Genomic DNA, 26,298 nt, shown 5'->3' with positions numbered 1-26,298 from the left:
TCTATACAGTGAAACCTATAGAAAGCTGATGAAAGAAATTGAAGAAGACACAAAGAAATGGAAAAAGATTCCATGCTCCTAGATAGGAAGAACAAATATTGTTAAAATGTCGATACTACCCAAAGCAATCTACGTATTCAATGCGATCCCTGTCAAAGTAACACGAGCAGTCTTCACAGAGCTAGAACAAATAATCCTAAAATTTGTGTGGAGCCAGAAAAGACCCCAAATAGCCAAAGCAATGTTGAAAAAGAAAACCAAAGCAGGAGGCATCACAATCCCAGACTTCAAGCTATACTACAAAACTGTAATCATCAAGACAGTATGGTACTGGCACAAGAACAGACACTCAGATTGATGGAACAGAATAGAGAACCTAGAAATGGACCCACAAACATATGGGCAACTCATCTTTGACAAAGCAGGAAAGAATATCCAATGCAATAAAGACAGTGTCTTCAGCAAGTGGTACTGGGAAAACTGGACAGCGACATGCAGAAGAATGAACCTGGACCACTTTCTTACACCAGACACAAAAATGAACTCAAAATGGATGAAAGACCTCAATGTAAGACAGGAAGCCATCAAAGTCCTCGAGGACAAAGCAGGCAAAAACCTCTTTGATCTTGCCCGCAGCAATTTCTTACTCAACACGTCTTCGGAGGCAAGGGAAACAAAAGCAAAAATGAACTACTGGGACCTCATCAAAATAAAAAGCTTCTGCACAGCGAAGGAAACAATCAGCAAAACTAAAAGGCACCTGACAGAATGGGAGAAGACATTTGCAAACGACATCTCAGATAAAGTGTCAGTATCTAAAATCTGTAAAGAACTTATCAAACTCAACACCCAAAAAACAAATAATCCAGTGAAGAAATGGACAAAAGACATGAATAGACATCTCCAAAGAAGACATCCAGATGGCCAACCAACACATGAAAAAATGCTCAACATCACTCATCATCAGGGAAATACAAATCAAAACCACAATGAGATACTACCTCACACCTGTCAGAATGGCTAATATTAACAACTCAGGCAACAGATGTTGGTGAGGATGCAGGGAAAGAGGATCTCTTTTGCATTGTTGGTGGGAATGCAAGCTGGTGCAGCCACTCTGGAAAACAGTATGGAGGTTTCTCCCAAAACTAAAAATAGAACTACCCTACGACCCAGCAATTGCACTACTAGGCATTTATCCAAGGGATACAGGTGTGCTGTTTCGAAGGGACACATGCACCCCCATGTTTATAGCAGCACTATCAACAATAGCTAAAGTATGGAAAGAGCCCAAATTTCCATCGATGGATGAATGGATAGAGAAAATGTGGTGTATATATATATACAATGGAGTATTACTCAGCAATCAAAAAGAATGAAATCTTGCCATTTGCAATGACGTGGATGGAACTGGAGGGTATTATGCTAAGTGAAATTAGTCAAAGAAAGACAAAAATCATATGACTTCACTCATATGAGGACTTTAAGAGACAAAACAGATGAACATTAAAGAAGGGAAACAAAAATAATATAAAAACGGAGAGGGACAAAACAAAAGAGACTCATAAGTATGGAGAACAAACTGAGGGTTGCTGGAAAGGTTGTGGGAGGGGGGATGGGCTAAATGGGTAAGGGGCTTTAAGGAACCTATTCCTGAAAGCATTGTTGTACTAGATGCTAAGTAATTTGGATGTAAATTTAAAAAATTAAATTAAAAAAAATAGTTTCTCTCTCTCTGCCCCTCCTCCACCCCTTTCCTCCCCCCACCCCTCAAAAATAAAGAATTTACATGAGTCAATAAGAAAAAGGCACACTACAGAAATACAGCAAATGAACCAATAGAGACACAGGCCTAAATTATAAACAGGCATTTGACAGAAAAAGAAAGCTGAGTGCCTAATAAACATACAAAAATATATCACTAGTTATCAGGAAAATAGAATTCAAATAATGAGACACCATTCCCTAAGAGCCCATTAGATCAAATTATAGTCTGAAAATACCAAGTTTTTGCAAGGCTGTGGAATAACAGGAACTCTTATCCATTTTTGATAAGTTGTTTAAAAATTGGCTCAATCTCTTTGGAAAACAGTTTGGCATAATTTATTAAAGTTGAATAGATGCATTCCAAACAAATCTATTCCTACTACCAATGTCTATATCAGTCATGATAAGCCAGCCAAGGCTTTGGTTAACAAACCCAAGTGACTTAAAATAACAAAGGTTTCTGTCTCACTCATGATACATGGTCCCTGTGGGCTGAATGGAGACCTGATTCTATGTCATTGACATCCTTACTTTGGGATCCATGCAGACTGAGCAGCTACTATGTGGAATACTTCCAGGCACCATAGAAAAGGGAAAAAGAACATTGCATGTATTGCTTCTTAAAGCTTCTGCCCAGAAATGTCACACATCACTTTAGCCCACATTTCATTAGTCCAACACGGCCATACCGAAATTATGTGGGCCACGGAGGGTAATCATAGCATGAGCCTTGATGGAAAACAGCAGCAGAATATATGTGACCAGTGTTAATGACACTTACAGCATACTCCCAGGAGAAACTCTTGCTCATGCATGCCAGGAGCCACATAATGTGAATTCCAAGACACACTGTTTATAAGCATGAAATTTCCATCAACAGTAAAATGGATAAACAAATCCTGTTATGTTCAAAAATGAAATACGAAACATCAATGAACAAAATGAACTACCACTCAAAATGTTGAGTGAAAAAGAAAGTCATAGAAGTATACTGTGTTATTCATTTATACAAAGTGGAAAATCAGGAAAAATCAGACAACATACTGTGTTGGGATAGATGTGTATGTGGTAAAACTATACAGAAGAGCAAGAGAGTGACTAATAATACTGGATTTTTGTTACTTCTGGGCTGACAAGAGGTAGTAGAGGAAGGTGGATATCAGCAGGGGGAGCACACATGGGGCTTCAAAGATAGTGGATATATTCTATTTTTTTTTAAGTTGGCTGGTGGCACATGGGTATTTTATTATTTTATTTTATGTCATTTTTATTCTTAAGAAATATGTATCTTAGTCTGCTCAGGCTGCTATAACAAAAATAGCATAGACTAGGTGGCTTAAACAACAGATATTATGGCTCACAGTTTTGGAGGATAGAATTCTGAGATGAGGGTGTTGGCCAATTTTATTCCCAGTGAGAACCTTCTTCCTGATTTGAATATGGTGGCCTACTAATATATCCTCACATGGCAGAGAGAGAAACCATCTCTCTCATGTCTCTTCTTACAAAGGCACTAATGCCATTCATAAGGGTTCCACCCTCATGAGCTAAGTACCTCCTAGAGTCCCCACCTCTGAATCAGATATATACATGTTTGACATTTTACAATAAAAAGAGGAGTCTTTTAAGTGTTCTTTCCTGAACAATGAGTGATTTGATTCTCTGCCTTTAATAGTAGTTTCTTGGATTTTCACCAGCTAAGTACACATACCCAGTGCCAATGCCAGGAAACCGATCTCCTTTCCTCACATTGAGAGGAAAGGGTTTGGGTGCTACTGTGAAGATAGCTGACTTTTCCTGGGCTGCCCATATCAACAGAGAAGAAAGTTTTAGGATTCTGAAAAGAATTTTCTCTGACCTGTTCTGTGGTTCAATGTGGTTTAATAGATATCCCATATTATAAAGTGTCTGAGAAGGTAACTTAGAGGACATTCAGCATCTGCCCTCAGATGTAGGTGGTGAGAAAGAGAAGGGTGCCCACATGGCACACAGCATGTGCCCACTCCTTCCAGCTGTCTGTGAAGCATTACACACAATTAGCAGAGATGAAAAAGAGAACAGAGCAAAGCTATGTAGATATCAGAACCCTTGAGTCTTAGTGGGTCCTTGCAGAGCTGGGATCTGGAGGGTCCTCTTGCCAAGAACACACCCTCAGAGAGCAACAGTGATCTTTGGCTGAAGTCACCCAACATGTTGAGGGACCTGGGCCAACATTAGACATGTCTTCCTTAAAGTGAAATCAGTGCAGTCCAATGGGAAAGTGGAGTTTGTTAAAAGACAAACAAGAACAGAATTGCTTAGTCTCTATTCTCTGTTCCACTAACTGGTAAGAATGTAGAACCACATAATCATAAACGTTTTGTCATTTCAGACACAGAAAACTGAGGGCAAATATGTAACCTTCACTGATCGTTCTGTCTGCAGAGGCAAAGTGGAGTGAGGGATTATGATAATTATCGGGCAACCAAGGTAATTCTACCATTCTGAGTAGGAAAACATTTTTTAAAAAATCTATGATCTCTACAAATATTATCTAGCTATATTTTATCTGTGGTAATTGCATAAATTGTAAGACAGTGTGACCTAATGAAAAATAGACTTTCAAGTTCCAACTTTGATATTTGGTAGCTTGTGTGACTTTGTCCCAGGATGCTTTCAATTGTAAATTAATACAAAAAAACAATAACAGTGAGTTAAACTATTGCATCTCAAACATTAATGTGCATATGGATCACCTGCAGACTTATTAAAATGCAGATTCTGATTCAGTAGGTGTGAAATGGGGCCCAAGATTCTGCATTTCCAACAATATCCCAAGTGTGCTGATGATGTTTGGACACAGACCACACTCTGAGTAGCAAAGACTGAAAGACTAAGTATGTTTTTGAAGTCAACAGAAAAAAAAACAAAAACGCAGAGACAGGCAGCTCCAGGTTTGGCCAATAGCTCAAAGATGTCATAAGCACTTAGGTTCTTTACTTTTGTTTTGCCATCTTTAGCATGGCAGTGACAACTTTTTTTTTAAGTTTATTTATTTATTTATTTATTTATTGAGAGAGAGAGAGAGAGAGAGAGAGAGAGAGAATCTTAAGCAAGCTCCATGCTCAATGCAGAGCCCAGCGCAGGGCTCAATCTCACAACCATGAGATTATGACCTGAGCCAAAATCAAGAGTCTGACACTTAACTGACTGAGCCATACAGACACCCTGACAGTGAAAACTTTTGATTGCAGAAGAGTTTTAGCAATTTCTGCACCAATTTCTCAGACTTCAGTTTCCAGAGGCACTTTCTCCTTGGCCTTCCATCTGACTTCTCTTCCTAATTTATAAGCCAGAATTGCACTACCAGTCCATTCTTTATCCCATAACTGGCAAGAGGAGTAGAGTTACCACTTGATAGACTTCGACTAATCAATAGATTCCCCCCTTTCTGCTATCATCCCTTAGCCGGGGGGGGGGGGGGGCGTGGAATTGACCTTCTCCAAAAGGGGAATAGATAGTGATTAGATAAGCTACACTGTCTGTTATTGGTCTTCAGCAGGGTGATATGGCAGACTGAGATTGGACTAATACTGCTGGGGTTGTATCTTGGGCAAAGAAATGAAAGCAGAACTCTCAACAAATTAAGTAGAAAAATCATTTAGCATGGTAAAGTAAAATCCACTTAAAGCTAGGTTCAAAAGGCCTAGACTCTGTGTATGTTGTGATGGACATCTGTTATTTCAATACCCAGCACACCTTTGCCTTTCTTCTGTAAGTACAGTATGATTTCCTGAGGGACAACCTACCACTTTCAACTGCAGAATGTGACCTTGGCTAACTAAGCTAGTCAAGATTTTCATCACCTTGCTCACAATCATTGGTTTAGGGATTGGCATATGACTTAACTTAAGCCAAATAGGTTCAAAATTATTTTGGGGGGGATTTTGGCTCACTGTATGGGAAGTAATCCTTCCTTATGTGTTTTTAGATACAAAAAGCCAAAAGAATTAAGAGCCATTAGAAATTCAAAAATAATCCACACTCAATAATCAGTCCATATAAATGCATAATATATACTTAAAAATACTGGTTGAATAACCATATTCAGTATTTAGTGAAATTGAGAAGATAGATAGTTCATGACTTAATACTTCCAGGTATGTACCATAGAGAAATTCTCACACAAGGAAACATGCACAAAGATATCATTACATCATTGCTGGTGATAGCAGTAAAATGTCAAATGAGTATACAATGTTATCTCTAAATAAGCCATGAAAACAATACTAGATCATAAAGGTCAGAATGGGCATACAGTACAACACCACTTATATATATAAAATTTAAAGCTTATATGTGGCAGCCGTGGTGTGTCACTTTGATCTCCCTTCAAAAAAGAACCTGCCGGTCAATTGCTGAAAAAGCAATTGGCTGACAGCCTCCATCTATTAGAGATTTCGAGTACCCTTCAGCTCTTAAAGTGAGGCTACATTCTTCTAGGATGTCCCCAGAGTCTGAGCCTCGTGGAAATACTAGGGACCTGGTCATTTCTGCCCAATGTGGGTCTCTATTAATGGGCAATTTTTGCTCTGGCGTTGCCCACTGGGGCACCATTACCTGAAGTTCCCTTCTCTCATCCCTGCTTCTTCCTTCATTTCTTTCATTGGTGTTAGTGGTGGAAAAAGTTCCAAGACAGAATTTATGAAAAGCCACAGTAGGAGAATTACAGTGCAAATTCTTGATTTTCTGAAGTAAGGCCATGTCATCTGCAGTTGAGTGTTATAAGCTTTTTGAAAAGTAGCTCTTGGCATGCTACAGGGCCCTGATACAGATGGAACATTTGGCAATGGGACTTCAAGTGGCTGTGAACTTGGAACCGCACATCATAAGCTGGGTTCTATTAAAGCTGGGTTCTATGTTGTAAAGTCAGGTAGGTCCAGGAGCAATTTACGTGAAATTAAAAAGATACATGGAAAAGAATCAATCCCCAGTGGAACCAGAGGGTATGAGTAGCTACATCAGCAGCTAGCCCAGAAAGCTGTATTATCTACCTTTGTTGCAGGAGCTCCCCACCACATATGGCTATATGGGAGAATCCTCCCATATAAGGGAAGTCCAAAAGACTTTACATAATTCTTTCCACAGCACATGTGGAACATTTGAAGGCCATGTGTGTTGGCCCTCTCAGTCATACCTAAGGAATGCATACTCAAAGCATTCATATCTACTTCCTTTTCTTTTTTTCTTTCCCAACAGTAAATTATAAAACTATTTTCTGTCAATCACCTGAGTTCTACTCTCAACTCAACACCTTAATAGTAATAATAATTTAAAAATTATTATATTTTAGGTGTGCCTGGGTGGATCAGTCAGTTAAGTGTCTGACTCAATTTTGGCTCAGATCATGATCTTATGGTTCATGAGTTCAATCCCCAAGTTAGGCTCTGGCTGATTGTGTGGAGCCTGCTTGGGATTCTCTCTCTCCTTCTCTCTCACTCTCTGCTCCTCCCCCACTTGTGTGTGCTCTCTCTCTCTGAAAATAAGTAAATAAACTTAAAAAATAAAAATTCTTATATTTTCAGTTCTAAGACAATTTTATAGCATTTCAAATTTTCTGGTGTCTTATAATGGATGTCTGTATTTGATATAATGATGTGACTTTTCTTCACCCAATCTGTGATGTAACTTATAATTGCTAGCATCTGGGGACCAAGAAAAATGCTACTGCTGCTCAGCTTTCTATGCATGCCATGAAATAATATGACCCTAATGACTAGGGAAAGCCAGCCCAGTGAGAAAAGATCCCTAAGAGGTGTGGCTGAAGGTAGACATTGGAGAGAACTATTTGTTCCAAAGCAGCACCTATAATATCATTCCTGGTTCCCTTCTAAACAAAAAATGTTTTTCAGGTGGACATCGAGAGAGCAGTTTATACACATTGCTGTATGTACAAAGACCTGGGGAGCTTATTAAAAAGTACAAATGCTCAGACACCACCATCAGAGGTTCAGTTTGAATTGGTCTGGGGAGAGTGGGGACAAGTGTCAGTATTTTTAAAAGTTCCTCAGGTGATTCTAACGTGCAAAGAAGTTGAGAACCAATGTGCTAACACCTTTGTTTTCAGTGAATTCCTTCCTTAATAGATATTAATTAACTCAGGAAGAATGTAACTCAGGATTGTATCTGATGAATACTTTCTTCTGGAAGAGAAGTTTGCTAATAAAAAGGGAACTAGAAGTGGAGTTAGAAAGTGCTAAAGATGTATTTGTACTCCAAATTGTTCAAAGGCCCCTGACTGTGCTTTGTGACTCTTTGGCAGCTGGATGTGTCAACCCAACATTTACAAATTATAGCGTTCTGAAGAACTTGTGATTTTATGTTAATTGACACAAATTGGGTCATTCATAATTGATTTTAGAATTCAAAAGAGCATAATGATTTATTAGAGTGGACACATGTTGACAGCATGCCTGTTTTCCCTTCCACTGGAGAAGTGCTATTCACCCATTCCCTGTGGTCCTGAAATTCTGCCTGCCCAGCAGTAGGGGTGGGCATGTGATAGATGCAGGCTGGTCCCTGGCTCATGTGCAAGTATCTTTCTAGCCTAAGTTCTCAGAAGTAAAATTACTGAGTTCTAGAATATGTATATTTTCCATTTAGGATTTATCTAAGTGCCCTCCAAAATGGGTCTATTGACTTACACTTTCATGAGAAGTGAATAAAACGGTTATATCATCAGACTTATTTTCTTTTCTCTCTCTCTAAATTTTTTATCTTTCTAAATATTTATCTTAATTTTTTTAGAAAGTAGGAAGAGGCATTCTTTTTTAATGTTTATTTATTTTTGAGAGGGGGGGGAGACAGCGTGGAGGGGGGAGGGGTAGAGTGAGGGGGAGACACAGAAACCGAAGCAGGCTCGAGGCTCTGAGCTTTCAGCACATAGCCTGACATGGGGCTTGAACCCACGGACTGCTAGATCATGACCTGAGCCAAAATCAGAAACTCAACAGACTGAGCCACCCAGGTATCCCAATCTTATTTTTTTTTTAAATCTAAAGTGTGTGGGGGCGCCTGGGTGGCGCAGTCGGTTAAGCGTCCGACTTTAGCCAGGTCACGATCTCGCGGTCCGTGAGTTCGAGCCCCGCGTCAGGCTCTGGGCTGATGGCTCAGAGCCTGGAGCCTGCTTCCGATTCTGTGTCTCCCTCTCTCTCTGCCCCTCCCCCGTTCATGCTCTGTCTCTCTCTGTCTTAAAAATAAATAAATAAACGTTGGAAAAAAAATAAAATCTAAAGTGTGTGAAGTGACATCTTTTGTTGCTTTATTGTGTATTTCTAGGGTTTTTAAGAATTTCAAGCATGTTTTCAATGCCTTTGGGCATTTTGATACAGTCTTCAGTGACATATTTATTACTTTCTTTTGACCATTTAAATTGTGGTTTGGAGTTTAAATCAATTTATTGTTATTTATAAAAATGTTTATTTTTGATTTTTATTATTTAACTTTATTTTTTAAAATTTACATACAACTTAGTATATAGTGAAGCAACAATTTCAGTAGATTCCTTAATGCCCCTTACCCATTTAGCCCATTCCCCCTCCCACAACCTTTCCAGCAACCCTCAGTTTGTTCTCCATACTTATGAGTCTCTTTTGTTTTGTCCCTCTCCGTTTTTATATTATTTTTGTTTCCCTTCTTTAATGTTCATCTGTTTTGTCTCTTAAAGTCCTCATATGAGTGAAGTCATATGATTTTTGTCTTTCTTTGACTAATTTCACTTAGCATAATACCCTCCAGTTCCATCCACGTCATTGCAAATGGCAAGATTTCATTCTTTTTGATTGCTGAGTAATACTCCATTGTATATATATATACACCACATTTTCTCTATCCATTCATCCATCGATGGAAATTTGGGCTCTTTCCATACTTTAGCTATTGTTGATAGTGCTGCTATAAACATGGGGGTGCATGTGTCCCTTCGAAACAGCACACCTGTATCCCTTGGATAAATGCCTAGTAGTGCAATTGCTGGGTCGTAGGGTAGTTCTATTTTTAGTTTTGGGAGAAACCTCCATACTGTTTTCCAGAGTGGCTGCACCAGCTTGCATTCCCACCAACAATGCAAAAGAGATCCTCTTTCCCTGCATCCTCACCAACATCTGTTGCCTGAGTTGTTAATATTAGCCATTCTGACAGGTGTGAGGTAGTATCTCATTGTGGTTTTGATTTGTATTTCCCTGATGATGAGTGATGTTGAGCATTTTTTCATGTGTTGGTTGGCCATCTGGATGTCTTCTTTGGAGATGTCTATTCATGTCTTTTGTCCATTTCTTCACTGGATTATTTGTTTTTTGGGTGTTGAGTTTGATAAGTTCTTTACAGATTTTAGATACTGACACTTTATCTGAGATGTCGTTTGCAAATGTCTTCTCCCATTCTGTCAGGTGCCTTTTAGTTTTGCTGATTGTTTCCTTCGCTGTGCAGAAGCTTTTTATTTTGATGAGGTCCCAGTAGTTCATTTTTGCTTTTGTTTCCCTTGCCTCCGAAGACGTGTTGAGTAAGAAATTGCTGCGGGCAAGATCAAAGAGGTTTTTGCCTGCTTTGTCCTCGAGGACTTTGATGGCTTCCTGTCTTACATTGAGGTCTTTCATCCATTTTGAGTTCATTTTTGTGTCTGGTGTAAGAAAGTGGTCCAGGTTCATTCTTCTGCATGTCGCTGTCCAGTTTTCCCAGTACCACTTGCTGAAGACACTGTCTTTATTGCATTGGATATTCTTTCCTGCTTTGTCAAAGATGAGTTGCCCATATGTTTGTGGGTCCATTTCTAGGTTCTCTATTCTGTTCCATCAATCTGAGTGTCTGTTCTTGTGCCAGTACCATACTGTCTTGATGATTACAGTTTTGTAGTATAGCTTGAAGTCTGGGATTGTGATGCCTCCTGCTTTGGTTTTCTTTTTCAACATTGCTTTGGCTATTTGGGGTCTTTTCTGGCTCCACACAAATTTTAGGATTATTTGTTCTAGCTCTGTGAAGACTGCTCGTGTTACTTTGACAGGGATCGCATTGAATACGTAGATTGCTTTGGGTAGTATCGACATTTTAACAATATTTGTTCTTCCTATCTAGGAGCATGGAATCTTTTTCCATTTCTTTGTGTCTTCTTCAATTTCTTTCATCAGCTTTCTATAGGTTTCACTGTATAGATGTTTCACCTCTTGGGTTAGATTTGTTCCTAGGTATTTTATGGGTTTTTTGGTGCAACTGTAAATGGGATCGATTCCTTGATTTCTCTTTCTGTCACTTCATTGTTGGTGTATAGGAATGCAACCGATTTCTGTGCATTGATTTTATATCCTGACAGAGAGAAAGAGTGAGTGAGTGGGGGAGGAGCAGGGAGAGAGGGAGACACAGAATCTGAAGCTAGGCTCCAGGCTCTGAGCTGTCAGCACAGAATTCATGAAGCACGAGATCATGACCTGAGCCAAAGTCAGACGCTTAACTGGCTGAGCCACCCAGGTGCCCCTAAATCGATTTTTTTATGAAAGGAAATTTGACTTTGAATTTGTGTTTGTATTATGAGGTAACAATTAGATTTATGGAAATTTATTCAAGGAAACAATATTATTAGATATCGTGTCAAGAACCTTCATCATAGCTATGGTTGTCATTACAAAGAAAAAAAAAGAAAACAAAATATGTCCAACAATGAGAATTTGTTAATAATCTATGATAAATATATAATTATGCTTCATAAAATATGATGATATGATAGGAGATGATAGCAACAATATATAGGTAAGTGATTAAATAAAAGAATGTATATGTTCCCCTCTTTGTGAAAGTAAATTATGTATGTGTACATTTATATTTATTTTCAAAATACTGGAAGGAAATGAAAAAAACATGACAATGGTTACCTTCAAGCTAAGACCATAGATGATTTTTCTTTTTCTTCTTGTTAGTGAACTTTATTGCCAAATTTTATGTAAAAAAACCTGTATAACTTTGTAATGAGGAAAACTAATAAATGTTAACTATTGATCAAGCTAAACCTTTTGCTTAGCCAAACAAAATCTGGCTATCTTAATTTCTTTTCTTAGTGCTTGCATTTTAAATGTGATAATCATGCCTTTTTATTGCAATTTGCATTGAAATTTTGCATAAAGTCCATTGGCATTACGATGCTATAATCTACAAACATGGTAATCTAACAATTAGTAGAAATTATATACTTTAAGAAAATGAATGGTATTAAGTTCTCCTGCAGCTGCTTCAATTATAATCTAAGAGGAGTAAACAATAGTGGACTTAACCCTTTCCATTAAGCTTTTGAAAACACACTACAGTGTCTTATGAATATTATTGTTATAAACTAAGCCAAGGAGTTTTGAAAACAACACACACTTGTTTGTTGATAACAACCTCCTCAAAATCTTATTCCTACTGCAAGATCTTTAACTCTGCTCTGAAATGGGCTAATTTATAATGATGTTCTGAAAGGAGAACTTTTTTCATGACTGAGCCATATTTGGCTACTTAATCCAGGCTGAATGAGTGGTGGCTCCAATGTATTTATCCTGCTAACAGAAAAAAATATCACAACTTGTAATTATAATGACTCTTTTCATTTAGATAACAGACACTTCTCTATTGTTTTCTACCTGTTGCTTCATGTGAGGGAAATTCTTACATAAAATGTAATTAACTCTATCCAAAGTTGCAGTAAACGGTTCTGTGAATACCATATCAGTGAGTTATTTATTGTTCTCTAGAGACATAAATTCTGAGTTAATAGGTGTAAAGCCTTTAAAACAGTTTCTGGCACATAGTATGTGTTCAAGATCAAGAATATGTTCATTTCTTTTGCAGAGAGTAATGGAAAAGGAAGAAATGATTCAGCATGAGACTCACGGTCTTTTTTGTTATCTGAATCACAGTCACAAATTTCAATTTCTAAACAGTAAAAATACAAACACAATCTATTTATATTTGTATATTATTCGGCAAGCGTCTCATGTTCATTTCTTTGAATTTCCTCCCTCACTTTAAAACAGATTCGCAGCCTCCAGCTATATATATGGCAGAGGGTGAACAATTTAGAAAGGACTGTCCTGGTCCTAGTGTATATTTGAGACACAAGTTCACCGGTGTTTTCTATTTGGGGGACTGCTTCAGATGCCATCACCTTGAATAATTCTTCTCAAACACTCTTTTTCCTTATTAGAAATATTTTACCATATAAACAGTATTGGAAATCTGTGCCTAACTGGGAATTGAAAGATCAGTGATTCCTAGGGGAAAAAACCCTGCTAAATATGCCTGGCACTGGGGCCTTCAGATACCTGATTTCCAGAGTGTGGGAACTCTCAGGTTCTTCTGGAGGTGCAACCAGATGAAGCATGGGGGGGTTTATCATAGCTTTTTTTTCCTTAAAAACATTAAAATGGGGAAGCTAGGAAAATTTCTAAAGGCATGCCTTTATCTTCCAAATGGAGAAGGAACGATGATGGAAAAACATCAGATGCTTCTTTTAATCAGATTAAACCAGGAAAGGGTAAGTTCCAGCCTCTATCTTTTGGGATTCATGCCACATGCTGATTGGCAGGATCTGAGAAAGTTGCGGGAAGCAACTAAATGATCACAGTGGTCTTGCCTATATCCCCCTCTGGCACATAGGAAACTTGATAGAAGCTGTGGTCTCTGCTTTAGGCCCCAGCCTGGTCCCCTCACCTGGATAGGGAGGCCACTGAGACAGTGCCTGGGCCGTCTTCAAGATGTGAAGCTACTTTCACACCTCTACCCAGCTTCTCAGGCCTGAAGGTCTTCACATGTCTTCCTTCTGGCTGCAAATTTTGTTTCCTATTCTTTCTAGCTTTGATGAAATGATCAAAGGAGAATATTTAGGTGACTCCTCAGAGAGTTATCTGTTCTTGTTTATTGATTTCTAATTATTTATTCCCTTTGCCAAATATGGTTCAGCCATGCTTCTAAGCTTGCAAGTCCCATTCCAGAGTTCCTGGAATAAAATAAGTTTTTCTACTCAAGACATGAAGTCAGAGGCTCACTGCTCACTGATGCATGGTTATGAATTGGCACATGCCTCTCAGTTCCTGTTCCTCAACAGATTCCAAAGGCAAATGACCTGAGTGCCTGAACAGCCCTATTTGGCTGCCTTTACCACCTCTGACCTCATCATTCCTGCAGTGTCTCTGGGGCATGCTGTAACCATTACTCAGAGTCTCTTTTATGTCTAAGTGTGTCTCCAATTTGGGGGAAAAATAGTTTTTCACAATGCCTGAGCACTGCCAGTTCTAGAACAAGGATCAAGTACTCTGACTGATAAAAGATACATTATTGAGCTGGTCCCCATATCCATCACTACTCTATGTCCCATGTATAAAGGGCTCCAAATTCATAAGCAGATGAGTCTATTAAATGTTCTGTTAAAATGGAAATTCCCAAGTAGTAATTTGGGAAGGACTATCTTTGTAGACTTCCTCAATGTAATTTCATAAAACCTCTTTCTGAAATCTTGCACTTGTCTCAAATAATAATTTCAATTTTGGGGCAGCTGGGTAGCTCAGTTGTTTAAGTGTCCAACTTTGACTCCGGTCATGATCTTGCAGTTCATGAGTTCAAACCCTGCAGCATTGGGCTCTGTGCTGACCACTCAGAGCCTGGAGCCTGCTTCTGATTCTGTGTCTCCCTCTCTCTTTGCCCCTCCCCTACTCATGCTATGTGTATAAAGTGCGTGTGTGTGTGTGTGTGTGTGTGTGTGTATCCCTTTATCCCTTTTATCTCCTTTCTCATTGTGAAAACCCATATTGACTCATATATATGGCAATGATTTTCATATAAGTTTTAGGTAGAGTCTCACCTTAGTTTCAAAATTGAGAATGACAATCCCCTGGACAATCATTGACTGTTCTTTATGGTTCTGTATTTAAAGAGAAACAATCCAAAGAAGATTCCTCACTTTCAGAGCTCTCTCAAACATTTACAGTGTATATAGAAATTCTTATTAAAATCACCTGTGCTCTATTATTCTCTGGTACCTTCAAACTCCAAGAAACTCTCAATGTCTTCCCCCAAGAGAGTCCTCTTTCTCATCCATATGTGTCTTCCCTGCATCCCGTTTACTTACTCTGAGCCATACCATCCTCTTAGTAACCCCTACTCTCTCTCCCAGTTATATTTCCCATCCACATGCTGAAGGCTGGGAATGTTTTTTCCCATTGGGTCTGCTGTTTTCCTTTCATGGCTCTGCATCTCTTATTTTTGTCCTTTTATCCCCAGAGAGCAAGGGAGATGGGCAGATTGTGAATCCTAAGTATTAGTAGTTAATAATCCATCATGCACATATTTCATTTATCAATCTATCTATCTATCTATCTATTTTTAAAAGTTTTTGTATGTTTATTTATTTTGAGAGAGAGAGAAAGAGAGAGCTGCATGTGTATGCAGACAGAGAGAGAGAGAGAGAATCCCAAATAGCCTCTATGCTATCAGTGCAGATTCTGATACAAGGCTTGATCTCACGAACCATGAGATCATGACCTGAGTGGAAATCAAGAGTTGGATGCTTAACCAACTGAGCCACCCAGGCACCCCATAAAGTTTTAATTCCAGTATAGTTAACATGCAGTGTTATGTTAATTTCAGATGTACAATATAGTGATTCAACAATTCTATACATTACTTAGTGTTCATCACAATAAGTGTACTCTTAATCCCCTTCTTTCAGCCAAACTGCCACCCACCTCCCCTCTGGTAACCATCAGTCTATTCTCTATAGTTAAGAGTCTGTTTTTTGGTTTGTCTTTTTTTCTTTGTTTTGTTTCTGAAATTACACATAGAAGTGAAATCAGATGGCATTTGTCTTTCTCTGACATATTTCACTTAGCATTATCCCCTGTAGATCTATCTATGTTGTTGCAAATGGCAAGATTTTATTCTTTTTTTATGGCCAAGTTATATTCTGTTATATATATATACACCACATCTTCTTTATCCATTTGTGTATTGATGGACATGAGTTGCTTTCGTATCTTGACTATTGTAAATAATTCTGCAATAAACATGGGAGTACGTGTATCTTTTCAGATTAGTGTTTTTGTTTTCTCTGGATAAATATACCCAATAGTGGAATTACTGGATCATATAGTAATTCTACTTTTAATTTTTTTGAGGGACGTCCATTCTGTTTTCCACAGTGACTGTGCATCAGTTTGCATTACCACCAACAGTGCATGACAGTTCCTTTTTTTCCACACCCTCGACATTTGTTTCCTGTCTTTTTTATTTTAGCCATTCTGACAAGTGTGAGGTGGTATCTCATTGTGGTTTTTATTTGCATTTCCCTGATGATTAGTGATGTTGAGCACCTTTTCATGTGTCTGTTGGCCATCTGTATATCTTCTTTAAAGAAATGTCTATTCTTATCTTCTACCCACTTTTTAATTGTATTATTTGTTTTTTGGGGTTGAGTTTCATAAATTATATACATATTTTGGATATTAATCCCTTCTCAGATATGTCATTTGCAAATATCTTCTCCCATTCTGTAGATTGTCTTTTAGTTTTGTTGATTGTTTCCTTCACTGTGCAGAAGCATTTTATTTTGATACAATCCCAATCTTTGCTTTTGTTTCCCTCACCTCAGAATACATATCTAGAAAAACGTTGCTGTGGCCAATGTCAGAAAAATTATTGCCTGTGCCCTCTTCTAGGATTTTTAATAAAGAAGTCCAGTTTCATTCTTTTGCATGTAGCTGTGCACTTTCCTCAAAACCATTGTTGAAGAGACCTTTTTCCCATTGCATATTCTTGCCTCTTTTGTAGAAGATTAACTGACTGTATAATCATGGGTTTACATCTCTCTATTCTGTTCTATTGATGTATGTATCTATTTTTGTGCCAGCACCACACTGTTTTGGTTTCTATAGCTTTGTAGTATCTCCTGAAATCTGGGACTGTGATCTATTTTCTTCTTTTTCAAGATTTCTTTGGCTATTCTGGTTCTTTTGTGACTCCATACAGATTTTAGGATTATTTGTAATCTTAACAACACCTTCATTATTATTTTTGTCCTGTTTTTTTTTCAAGTAACAAGATGGTTCAGAGAAACAAGGCCATGTAGCATACAAGTATAGGAACTTGGATTCAAATCCATGTCTGTCTGGCTCATGCTGCCTCACAAACAACAAGGCAGTGGCACTACTGTGGTATGAACCATATTCTGGTTTCTATTTCTATTATCTGTCAGATATTATCCCTTCTATAAAATAAAATTTAAAAAACCCAAATCGTATTCACAACTTTATCCATAAAGAACAAATGTTTGTACTTAGTAATCACTCAACTGTTGATTAATGGGAAAGAGAGAATATATTTTCTTCCCAAAAAAGCTGTTAATGAACAGTAAGAGAAACAGAGCAAGAAAGCACCAGGTTTCTCGCCCATCCTTTAGGGAATTTTTCACTCTGAGAAACGAACACACCACCCTTTGATAAACACTACATCTTTCCATTTTCTGTTCCTAACACACCTGGAGCCTGGCATAGAGTCGACATTCAATAAATGCTTTTTTTTTTCAAGTTTATTTATTTATTTTGAAAGAAAGAGAGTGTGAACAGGGAAGGGTCAGAGAGAGAGAGAGGGAGAGAGAGAATCCCAAGCAGGCTTCACATAGGCAGCACCAAGCCCAATATGGGGCTTGAAATCACAAACCATGAGATCATGACCTGAGCTGAAATCAAGAGTCAGATGCTTAACTGACTGAGTAATCCAGGCACCCCATCAATAAATGCTTTTGGATGAAAGAAAATATGTATTAGACTTTTCTTCAGCACTGTAATTGCTGATTTGTGACTTTTAATTTTAAAATGATTAGCCTAAATTTTTACTGTGTCTAATTTTACTTCAAAACTCATGACTTTCATTTGGTGTTACACCAATACTACACTCTTTAGTTATTATTCAAGTTTCTGTTTTACTCACAGACAACATGATAAGAGAAAGAGAGAGTTTTCTGAAGGATAAGCAAAAGGAAAACTAAAGAAGACACAAAGCCTTATGTGTCTGTGACAGTGGAACTTAATGAATTAAGAACTGAAACACCAAAGAAAATGGGAAGATACAACATAGAATTAATCTGAGCAGAAAGAAAGTGATAGTGAAAAAGAGAGATCCTTGGACAGATTCCCCAGTGCTGTTGATTTAGAACAACTCGGTTAGAGCAGGTGGTAATGATAGGAAATTGGTTCAGGAGTGAAAAAAGAAAAAAGGTGAAAATGGATGCTATAGTCATGCTAGTCTGGGGCTTGAACTGTGAGGCCAGCACCCCACAAAGCCTGCCATCCTAGGCTTGGAAACTTCTAGAAGTGGAGAATCACAATCTTCAGAGAATTCCCATTCTATTGTCAGGTGGCTCTGTCAATAGACAAAGTTTTTCTTACCCTGAGCTCATGTCTCCCTCCCCATATATTTTTACCCATTTATTTTAAGTCTACCCTTTGGAACCAGATGGATAATGTCTACTTCTAGATATGATCATTTATTATCTCTTTGAAGAAAACTATGTTAGGCACAAGTTGGTTACCATTAATTCATGGACTGCCTCTACTCAGGTAATGGATATACTGTTTTCAGTGCACTAGCAGGCTTCACTCAAACAAATGAAAGAATGATATAATAACAGTAATGACATATATTTAAATGGTTTCTGAAAATTTAAGCTGCATTTCAGGGTGACAATATTGTGTGGTAGAAGACAGGTCATGTTTCCCAAATCATTTTGGTAAAATAGTTATGTCATAGTGTACTAATCCTACTTTCAAACATGTTGAAATGTGATATATTTTCTCACTTGAGTTTTTAATGGTTTATTTTTACAATTAAAAAATTAATTTAAGGTGGCCCATTCAAACCTCTTTTCTCATTTGGTCGGAACTTATTCAAATATGAAAAAAGAACCCTTTTCTAAAATTATGCTGCAATTATTGTTTTGAACTACCCCAGCAAGAAATATGCTAGTAATAAAAGCCAACCTCTATTAATATTTCTAGCGACTTCTTTGTACAAGTTTACCTAGTGATTTTATTTTATTACCAGAAAAGAATAATTTAATTTAATTTTTTTTAATTGTGAACTATATCACTCATATAGAATAGTATATTGTCTTTTTGATGTGTCAGCTTGGCTAATCTCTTTCCAGTTAGGGTGGGCTATAAGAGATATTCTCCCAGTTGGATGGACAGATGGATGACAGACAGAAGGGGCACACTGGCCATTTTGTGGCATGCACACCCCTTCTCTCTGTTATTCAATTAAACACAAATCTAGGCTCTACAGTGAAAGGATTCTGTAAATGTGGATCATGATGGCTTTAAGTTAATCAAAAAGGAGATAACCCTTTATGGGAGTGCCTTAATCAGTTGGAAATTCTTTACAACAGAACTTGCAGCCTTCCCTCAGCTCAGAGACTCCAAACAGCAGCTAGGTTTACAGCTTTTCTCCCTTCCTCCCCATCTTCCTTCCTGATTGATTCCAATGGACAGCAATCTCCAGCTTCTGCCCCTGGAATTCCAGGCTGGACATGATTTTCCCTTCTTGCTTGACTGTCCTATGGACTTTACATTTGATTAGCCAGGCACTATTGTATTTGCCAATTCCTTGTATAAATTCATGTATACCTCTTACTGGTTTTGATTCTCTGGTGGAACCTTGGCTAATACACATATGAAATATATATATATATATATATATATACACAGTTTAAAAATATTAACACTAAAATCATACACATCATCAACCTAAGCTAAGAAATAAATACTACCACCTTTGCAGAAGCCCCCAATGTTCCTTTTTTGCACGTGTCTCTGTCTTTCCTCCACAGAAGTAACCACTATTCTGACTTTTAAGTTAATCACTCCCTTGTTTTTCTTTAGTTTATACTACATATGTATATATCTCTAAGCAACATATTGGTTAGTTTTAAAAAATACTGAATAGAAAGCACAAATGTAACTGTGTAAAGAACTGGTAATATTGCCACTATTAGATGAGGTCTTCCAAGAGAAGATAAATCAAACATACATTGCTGGATTACTGTCCGAAGAAATCAATGGGCAAGGTCATGAATGAACCTTGGGAAATTCAAAGCTCACCACAGGAAGGTGAAAGCTAGGTGTGGGCATCTAGGTATTACTGGCTTCCAAATTCACCACTGAGTATGTACAGTTCTCCAAAGAGAACTCATCTGAAATGATTGTCCTCAGCCAATTCACACAGCAAGGCATGGAGGAGAAAGTAAGAGCTTCATTAACACATAACAAGTTAAGCAAGAACAGGGGCCAAGCTCCCTTGGGCATTCTGTTCTGGGGTTAGAAAGTTGTAGAATGGTAGCTAGCAGGAGTCTTGGAATGACAGCCTTCCGTGTCCATCTCTAAGTCACACTCTCTGGTCCATTCTAACTTCTCCCATTAGGCCCTCAGCTGTCATTTTATACCCTAGGTCTTTCCCTTTTTTGTTTTAATATCTGCTTTTGTAGGGCATATATTCTAGAAGGTTCTTGATAAAAGGTGCATTGTTGTTTTTGAGATTTTGAATGTCTGAAAATTTTCTTTTACCCTACTACTTAATTGATAATTTGGTTAGGGATAGAATTCTAGCTTGAAAGTAAATTTTCTTTAGAATTTCAAACACATTGCTTAATTACATTCTTTCTTCTAGAGTTGCTGTTGAAAAATCCAAACTTACTCTGATACTTGATTGCTTGTATGTGACTGTTTTGTTTTGTTTTGAATCTTGTGCAACTTTTATTTTCTCCCATTGTTCTGGAAGTTCACAATGATATTTGCCTGTGTATATTTTTACCTATTATAATGAATACCCACCTAAGTCTTTTTTTTTTTTTTCAACGTTTATTTATTTTTTTGGGACACAGAGAGACAGAGCATGAACGGGGGAGAGGCAGAGAGAGAGGGAGACACAGAATCGGAAACAGGCTCCAGGCTCTGAGCCATCAGCCCAGAGCCTGACGCGGGGCTCGAACTCACGGACCTCGAGATCGTGACCTGGCTGAAGTCGGACGCTTAACCGACTGCGCCACCCAGGCACCCCCACCTAAGTCTTTTTAATCTGAAAATTCATATCCTAAATTTCAGGGGGCATTTTCTTGAACTATTTCATTCACAGTTTCCTCAACTCCATTTTTTTCTGGCCTCTCTTTTTTTAATTCATTTTTTACATGATGGACCTCCTGATCTTGCCCTCCATTTATTATTATTATTATTATTCCCATTTTCTTTCATTATGCTTTCTTCCCCACTTTTGGGAAGACACTAACATCTTTATCTTCCAACTCTTCTATTAAGTTTTAAATTTCTGCCTATTGTGCTTTTAATTTTCAACAGCTCTGTGAAAATTCTAGCATCCTATTCTTAAGCAGAGTTCCGGCATTGTTCCTATTTTCTCCAAGTTATTCTCTTTTCCTGTTAATTTTGTTTTGCATGCCTCTCATGTGTCATAATCCTTGTTTATCTGTTAATACTAAAAGCGAAGAGCTGAACAATGGAAGTGAGGTTTTTCAATTTTGAGCTTCAATGTAGGATTATCTGGTTAGGGCTTTTGCCAGAGGAACCCATATATCACTATCTCTAGGCTTTTCTTTGTGGAGCTGTCAGAATCTCCATAGATGACGTCATATTCTCTCCTATTTGGAGGACAAAAGCCTAGCAACCAGCCTCCTAGTTGCTGAATAGAGAAAGAATGGGGTCTCAATAGTTAGCATTTTATGTGCAGAGTCATTTAATCTAATATTTTCCATGTAGTACTCACGCTTTTAAATGTGCCTGGCAATCGCATAGACTGCAGAGAATAATTCCCAGTCTTCATGATGGTGGGTGAGGAGGGGAAATCTAGGCACTTAAAGGCTCCCAGAGCAGATTACCCCCAGCCCTCCTTGTTTGATTGCCCATCCTGTCACTCCAAGTTCTATAGGTACCTGGTGCTGATAGATCCACACACTTGTAGTGGTTCTGTTTGAGAAAATGGATCAGCTCATAGCTGTCTTCATATCTAGCTTAGAATTTGTTGTTTTCAGGCCAGTTAGCACCCCTCTATCAGCTTTTCAGCTTCTGAGATTGTGTTGCTGGTTTTCCCTCTTTGTTATTTCTAATCTTTTGAGTTCATGTCTTCAAAAAAAGATTCTCTATACTATAGTTTTAGTGGCGTTTTGGATGTAGCAAAATTACATGTGTTAGTTTAATCAAGCATCACTTTGATTCTCAAAATCACATTTTAAAAAAATTTTCATGAATTCAGGGTTTAAAAAAAATTTAGAAAAGTTGAATGTGCAGTGAGTTTTATTAGTTCAAGTTCTTTTCCTGTCTTGGTTATTTATGGGATGTCACTATTGCTAAAATGGGGAAATTCAGGGGATGCACAGACTTGGAGGGAAAGATCAGTGTTCAATTTCAAACATGTTAACTTTGAGATCATTATGAAATATATACATGAAATGAAAATAGGTAGGAGGATATATGAGACTAGACATCAGAAGAAAAACCCAACTGGGAGAGCCTGGGTGGCTCAGTCGGTGGGGTGTCCGACTTCGGCTCAGGTCATGATCTCGCAGTTCATGGGCTTGAGCCCCACGTCCGGTTCTGTGCTGACAGCTCAGAGCGTGGAGCCTGCTTGGGATTCTGTGTCTCCCTCTCCCTCTGCCCCTCCCCTGCTCAAGCTCTGTCTCTGTCTCTCTCAAAAATAAACAAACATTGGAAGGAACCAGAAGATGGTGGCTTAGGAGGACGCTGGGCTCACCACGCATCCTGCTGATCACTTAGATTCCACCTACACCTAACTAACCCAGAAAACCACCAGAAACTAGCAGAACAGAGTCTCCAGAGCCAAGCGCAGACGAGAGGCCCACGGAAGAGGGTAGGAAGGGCAGAGAGGCGGTGTGCGCTCCACGGACTGGCGGGAGGGAGCCGGGGCGGAGAGGAGGCCTGCCGGCCAAGCAGAGCCCCCGAGTCCAGCTGGCAAAAGTGGAGGGGTTTTGTGTGTTCCGACAGTAAGAGGGACTTGACATCTGGAAGGTTGTAAGTTAACAGTTCTGCTCGGAAAGCGGGAAGCCTGGAGGACAAAGGGAGGGAGAGTTGCTGAGCCCCGGGATGGCAGAGCTCAGTTTGGCTGGGAACAAAGGCGCTCGCCAGCGCCATCTCCCTCGCCCATCCCCCAGCCAAAATCCCAAAGGGAACCAGTCCCTGCCAGGGAACTTGCTTGCTCCGCCCAAACACCCAACGCTGTGCTTCTGCTGAGCCATCCCTCCGGCGGTGGGTCTGACTCCCTCCCAGTGCCTCAGGGCCCCTCCCGAAGTGGATCTCCGAAGGAAAAGCGAGCTGAGCCTGCCCCTCCTGCCCCTGTGCACCCTGCCTACCCACCCCAGCTAATACGCCAGATCCCCAGCACCACAAGCCTGGCAATGTGCAAGTAGCCCAGACGGGCCACACCACCCCACAGTGAATCCCGCCCCTAGGAGAGGGGAAGAGAAGGCACACACCAGTCTGACTGTGGCCCCAGCGGTGGGCTGGGGGCAGACATCAGGTCTGACTGGGGCCCCGCCCACCAACTCCAGTTATACACCACAGCACAGGGGAAGTGCCCTGCAGGTTCTCACCACTCCAGGGACTATCCAAAATGACCAAACGGAAGAATTCCCCTCAGAAGAATCTCCAGGAAATAACAACAGCTAATGAACTGATCAAAAAGGATTTAAATAAAATAACAGAAAGTGAATTTAGAATAATAGTCATAAAATTAATCGCTGGGCTTGAAAACAGTACAGAAGAGAGCAGAGAATCTCTTGCTACAGAGATCAAGGGACTCAGGAACAGTCAGGAGGAGCTGAAAAACGCTTTAAACGAAATGCAAAACAAAATGGAAATGACGGCTCGGATTGAAGAGGCAGAGGAGAGAATAGGTGAACTAGAAGATAAAGTTATGGAAAAAGAGGAAGCTGAGAAAAAGAGAGATAAAAATCCAGGAGTATGAGGGAAAAATTAGAGAACTAAGTGACACACTAAAAAGAAATAATATACTCATAATTGGTATTCCAGAGGAGGAAGAGAGAGGGAAAGGTGCTGAAGGTGTACTTGAAGAAATAATAGCTGAGAACTTCCCTGAACTGGGGAAGGAAAAAGGCATTGAAATCCAAGAGGCACAGAGAACTCCCTTCAGACGTAACTTGAATTGATCTTCTGCATGACATATCATAGTCAAACTGGCAAAATACAAGGATAAAGAGAAAATTCTGAAAGCAGCAAAGGATAAACATGCCCTAACATATAAAGAGAGACCTATAAGACTCGTGACTGATCTCTCTTTTGAAACTTGGCAGGCCAGAAAGGATTGGCACGAGATCTTCAATGTGTTGAACAGAAAAAATATACAGCCGAGAATCCTTTATCCAGCAAGTCTGTCATTTAGAATAGAAGGAGAGATAAAGGTCTTCCCAAACAAACAAAAACTGAAGGAATTTGTCACCACTAAACCAGCCCTACAAGAAATCCTAAGGGGGACCCTGTGAGACAAAGTACCAGAGACATCACTACAAGCATAAAACATACAGACATCACAATGACTCTAAACGCGTATCTTTCTATAATAACACTGAATGTAAATGGATTAAATGCGCCAACCAAAAGACATAGGGTATCAGAATGGATAAAAACACAAGACCCATCTATTTGCTGTCTACAAGAGACTCATTTTAGACCTGAGGACACCTTCAGATTGAGAGTGAGGGGATGGAGAACTATTTATCATGCCACTGGAAGTCAAAAGAAAGCTGGAGTAGCCATACTTATATCAGACAAACTAGACTTTAAATTAAAGGCTGTAACAAGAGATGAAGAAGGGCATTATATAATAATTACAGGGTCTATCCATCAGGAAGAGCTAACAATTATAAATGTCTATGCACCGAATACCGGAGCCCCCAAATATATAAAACAATTACTCACAAACATAAGCAACCTTATTGATAAGAATGTGGTAATTGCAGGGGACTTTAACACTCCACTTACAGAAATGGATAGATCATCTAGACACACGGTCAATAAAGAAACAAGGGCCCTGAATGACACATTGGATCAGATGGACTTGACAGATATATTTAGAACTCTGCATCCCAAAGCAACAGAATATACTTTCTTCTCGAGTGCACATGGAACATTCTCCAAGATAGATCATATACTGGGTCACAAAACAGCCCTTCATAAGTTTACAAGAATTGAAATCATACCATGCATACTTTCAGACCACAATGCCATGAAGCTTGAAACCAACCACAGGAAAAAGTCTGGAAAACCTCCAAAAGCAAGGAGGTTAAAGAACACCCTACTAAAGAATGAGTGGGTCAACCAGGCAATTAGAGAAGAAATCAAAAAATATATGGAAACAAACGAAAATGAAAATACAGCAATCCAAACGCTTTGGGACGCAGCGAAGGCAGTCCTGAGAGGAAAATACATTGCAATCCAGGCCTATCTCAAGAAACAAGAAAAATCCCAAATGCAAAATCTAAAAGCACACCTAAAGGAAATAGAAGCAGAACAGCAAAGGCAGCCTAAACCCAGCAGAAGAAGAGAAATATTAAAAATCAGAGCATAGGGCGCCTGGGTGGCGCAGTCGGTTAAGCGTCCGACTTCAGCCAGGTCACGATCTCGCGGTCCGTGAGTTCGAGCCCCGCGTCGGGCTCTGGGCTGATGGCTCAGAGCCTGGAGCCTGTTTCCGATTCTGTGTCTCCCTCTCTCTCTGCCCCTCCCCCGTTCATGCTCTGTCTCTCTCTGTCCCAAAAATAAATAAACGTTGAAAAAAAAAATTAAAAAAAAAAAATAAAAAAAAAAATCAGAGCATAAATAAACAATATAGAATCTAAAAAAACGGTAGAGCAGATCAACGAAACCAAGAGTTGGTTTCTTGAAAAAATAAACAAAATTGACAAACCTCTAGCCAGGCTTCTCAAAAGAAAAGGGAGATGACCCAAATAGATAAAATCATGAATGAAAATGGAATTATTACAACCAATCCCTCAGAGATACAAACAATTATCAGGGAATACTATGAAAAATTATATGCCAACAAATTGGACAACCTGGAAGAAATGGACAAATTCCTAAACACCCACACTCTTCCAAAACTCAATCAGGAGAAAATAGAAAGCTTGAACAGACCCATAACCAGCGAAGAAATTGAATCAGTTATCAAAAATCTCCCAAGAAATAAGAGTCCAGGACCAGATGGCTTCCCAGGGGAGTTCTACCAGACGTTTAAAGCAGAGATAACACCTATCCTTCTCAAGCTATTCCAAGAAATAGAAAGGGAAGGAAAACTTCCAGACTGATTCTATGAAGCCAATATTACTTTGATTCCTAAACTAGACAGAGACCCAGTAAAAAAAGAGAACTACAGGCCAATATCCCTGATGAATATGGATGCAAAAATTCTCAATAAGATACTAGCAAATCGAATTCAACAGCATATAAA

The sequence above is a fragment of the Lynx rufus genome, unplaced genomic scaffold, assembly GCF_022079265.1.
Source record: "Lynx rufus isolate CCGP_SWC_20201006 ecotype Redwood Valley unplaced genomic scaffold, mLynRuf1.p SCAF_6, whole genome shotgun sequence".
In the NCBI taxonomy this organism is placed as follows: domain Eukaryota; kingdom Metazoa; phylum Chordata; class Mammalia; order Carnivora; family Felidae; genus Lynx; species Lynx rufus.
The sequence above is the reverse complement of the archived record's forward strand: the minus strand, read 5'-3'. Positions refer to the sequence as shown.